The sequence below is a fragment of the Heterodontus francisci genome, unplaced genomic scaffold, assembly GCF_036365525.1.
Source record: "Heterodontus francisci isolate sHetFra1 unplaced genomic scaffold, sHetFra1.hap1 HAP1_SCAFFOLD_83, whole genome shotgun sequence".
Classification (NCBI taxonomy): Eukaryota; Metazoa; Chordata; class Chondrichthyes; order Heterodontiformes; family Heterodontidae; genus Heterodontus; species Heterodontus francisci.
Genome location: NW_027141917.1, coordinates 4249321 through 4253486, shown reverse-complemented (window position 1 = coordinate 4253486; position 4166 = coordinate 4249321).

The following is a 4166-nucleotide window of genomic DNA, read 5'->3' as shown; positions in this document are numbered from 1 at the left end:
AGTGTGTGTCTGTTACTTGGTGTAAGTCTTTGTCTTTGTTACTTGGTGTCCGTGTTTGTCTCTGTTACTGGGTGTCAGTGTATGTCTTTGTTGCTGGGTGTCAGAGTATGTCTTTGTTACTTGGGGTAAGTGTGTGTCTGTGTTACTGGGTGTCAGTGTATGTCTGTGTTACATGGTGTAAGTGTGTGTCTGTGTTACTGGGTATCAGTGTATGTCTTTGTGACTTGGTGTCAGTGCGTGTCTTTGTGACTTGGTGTCAGTGTATGTCTTTGTTACTTGGTGTAAGTGTGTGTCTGTGTTCCTGAGTATCAGTGTATGTCTTTGTTACTTGGTGTCAGTGTATGTCATAATAATTGGTGTAAGTGTATGTCTTTGTTACTTGGTGTCAGTGTATGTCTGTGTTACTTGGTGTCAGTGTGTTTGTTTGTGTTACTGGGTGTCATTGTGTGTCTGTGTTACTTGGTGTCCGTGTGTGTTTGTGTTACTGGGTGCCAGTGTATGAATTTGTTAATGGGTGTCATTGTATCTCTTTGTTACTTGGTGTAATTGCTTGACTTTGTTACTTGATGTAAGTGTATGTCTTTGTTACTTGGTGTCAGTGTTTGTCTGTGTTACTTGGTGTCAGTGTGTGTCTTTGTTAATTGGTGTAAGTGTATGTCTTTGTTACTTGGTGTCAGTGTGTGTCTGTGTTACTGGGCATCAGTGTATGTCTTTGTGACTTGGTATCAGTGTATGTCTTTGTGACTTGGTGTCAGTGTATGTCTTTTTACTGGGTATCAGTGTATGTCTTTGTTACTTGGTGTCAGTGTATGTCTGTGTAACTTGGTGTCAGCGTATGTCTGTGTTACTGGGTGTCAGTGTGCGTCTGTGTTACTTGGTGTAAGTCTGTGTGTTTGTTACTTGGTGTCCTTGTGTTTCTGTGTTACTGGGTGTCAGTGCATGTCTTTGTTACTGGGTGTCAGTATCTGTCTTTGTTACTTGGTGTAAGTGTGTGTCTGTGTTACTGGGCGTCAGTGTATGTTTGTGTTACTTGGTGTAAGTGTGTGTCTGTGTTACTGGGTATCAGTGTATGTCTTTGTGACTTGGTGTCAGTGTATGCCTTTGTTACTTGGTGTCAGTGTGTTTGTTTGTGTTACTGGGTGTCTGTGTGTGTCTGTGTTACTTGGTGTAAGTGTGTGTCTTTGTTACTTGGTGTCCGTGTGTGTCGGTGTTACTGGGTGCCAGTGTATGTCTTTGTTACTGGGTGTCAGTGTATCTCTTTGTTACTTGGTCTAAGTGTGTGTCTGTGTTACTGGGTATCAGTGTCTGTCTTTGCTACTTGGTGTAAGTGTGTGTCTGTGTTACTGGGTATCAGTGCATGTCTTTGTTACTTGGTGTCAGTGTATGTCTGTGTTACTTGGTGTCAGTGTGTGTCTGTGTTACTGGGTGTCAGTGTATCTCTTTGTTACCTGGTCTAAGTGTGTGTCTGTGTTACTGGGTATCAGTGTCTGTCTTTGTTACTTAGTGTAAGTGTGTGTCTGTGTTACTGGGTATCAGTGTATGTCTTTGTGACTTGGCGTCAGTACATGTCTTTGTTACTGGGTGTCAGTGTGTGTCTTTGTGACTTGGTGTCAGTGTATGTCTTTGTTACTTGGTGTAAGTGTGTGTCTGTGTTCCTGGGTATCAGTGTATGTCTTTGTTACTTGGTGTCAGTGTATGTCAAAATAATTGGTGTAAGTGTATGTCTTTGTTACTTGGTGTCAGAGTATGTCTGTGTTACTTGGTGTCAGTGTGTTTGTTTGTGTTACTGGGTGTCAGTGTGTGTCTGTGTTACTTGGTGTCCGTGTGTGTCTGTGTTACTGGGTGCCAGTGTATGTCTTTGTTAATGGGTGTCATTGTATCTCTTTGTTACTTGGTGTAAGTCTGTATCTGTGTTACTGGGTATCAGTGTCTGTCTTTGTTACTGGGTGTAAGTGTGTGTCTGTGTTACTGGGTATCAGTGCATGTCTTTGTTACTTGGTGTCAGTGTGTGTCTGTGTTACTTGGTGTAAGTGTGTGTCTGTGTTACTGGATATTAGTGTATGTCTTTGTGACTTGGCGTCAGTGTATGTCTTTGTTACTGGGTGTCAGTGTGTGTCATTGTGACTTGGTGTCAGTGTATGTCTTTGTTACTGGGTGTCGGTGTGTGACTGTGTTACTTGGTGTCAGTGTATGTCTTTGTTACTGTTTATTAGTGTTTCTCTGTGTTACTGGGTGTCAGTGTGTGTTTGTTTGTGTTACTGGGTGTCAGTGTATGTCATTGTTACTTGGTGTAAGTGTGTGTCTGTGTTACTGGGTATCAGTGTCTGTCTTTGTGACTTGGTGTAAGTGTGTGTCTTTGTTCCTTGGTGTAATTGTATGTCTTTGTTACTTTGTGTCAGTGTATGTCTGTGTTACTTGGTGTTCGTGTATGTCTTTGTTACTTGGTTTAATGTGTGTCTGTGTTACTTGGTGTAAGTGTGTGTCTGTGTTCCTGGGTATCATTGTATGTCTTTGTTACTTGGTGTCAGTGTATGTCTGTGTCACTTGGTGTAAGTGTGTGTCTGTGTTACTGGGTGTCTGTGTGTGTCTGTGCTACTTGGTGTAAGTGTGTGTCTTTGTTACTTGGTGTCCGTGTGTGCCTGTGTTACTGGGTATCAGTATATGTCTTTGTTACTTGGTGTCAGTGTATGTCTGTGTTGCTTGGTGTAAGTGTGTGTCTGTGTTACTGGGTGTCAGTGTGCGTCTGTGTTACTTGGTTTAAGTGTGTATCTTTGTTACTTGGTGTCCGTGTGTGTCTGTGTTACAGGGTGTCAGTGTATGTCTTTGTTACTGGGTGTCAGTGTATGTCTTTGTTACTTGGTGAAAGTGTGTGTCTGTGTTACAGGGTATCAGTGTCTGTCTTTGTTGCTTGGTGTAATTGTGTGTCTGTGCTACTGGGGATCAGTGTATGTCTTTGTTACTTGGTGTCATTGTGTGTCTTTGTTACTGGGTATCAGTGTATGTCTTTGTGATTGGTATCAGTGTATTTCTTTGCTACTGGGTGTCAGTGTGTGTCTTTCTGACTTGGTATCAGTGTATGTCTTTGTTACGGGGTGTCAGTGTGTCTCAGTGTTACTGGGTATCAGTGTGTGTCTGTGTTCCTGGGTATCAGTGTCTGTCTTTGTGACTTGGTGTCAGTGTATGTCTTTGTGACTTGGTGTCAGCTTATGTCTTTGTTGCTTGGTGTCAGTGTATGTCAAAATACTTGGTGTAAGTGTATGTCTTTGATACGTGGTGTAATTGTCTGTCTTTGTTACTTGGTGTCAGTGTATGTCTGTTTTACTTGGTGTAAGTGTGTGTCTTTGTTACTTGGTGAGAGTGTGTGTCTGTGTTACTGTGTATCAGTGTGTGTTACTGGGTGTCAGTGTATGTCTTTGTTACTTGGTGTCATTGTGTGCCTGTGTTACAGGGTATCAGTGTATGTCTTTGTTACTTGGTGTCACTATATGTCTGTGTTACTTGTTGTAAGTGTGTGTCTGTGTTGCTGGGTGTCAATGTGTGTCTGTGTTACTTGGTGTAAGTCTGTGTGTTTGTTACTTGGTGTCCGTGTTTGTCTTTGTGACTTTGTATCAGTGTATGTCTTTGTGAATTGGTGTCAGTGTCTGTCTTTGTTACTGGGTTTCAGTGTGTGTCTGTGTTACTTGGTGTCAGTGTATGTCTTTGTTACTGTTTATCAGTGTTTCTCTGTGTTGCTGGGTGTCAGTCTGTGTTTGTTTGTGTTACTGTGTGTCAGTGTGTATCTGTGACACTAGCTTTCAGTATTTAGTTTAGTTTCGAGATACAGCACTTTAACAGGCCCTTCGGCCCACTGAGTCTGTGCCGACCATCAACCACACATTTATACTAATCCTACAGTAATCCCGTATTCCTATCACATCCCCACCTGTCCCTATATATTTCCCTACCACCTCCCTATACTAGGGGCAATTTATAATGGCCAATTAACCTATCAACCTGCAAGTCTTTGGCATGTGGGAGGAAACCGGAGGACCCGGAGGAAACCCATGCAAACGCAGGGAGAACTTGCAAACTCCGCACAGGCAGTACCCAGAATCGAACCCGGGTCCCTGGAGCTGTGAGGCTGCGGTGCTAACCACTGCCCCAATGTGAACCCCCAACCCCCCACC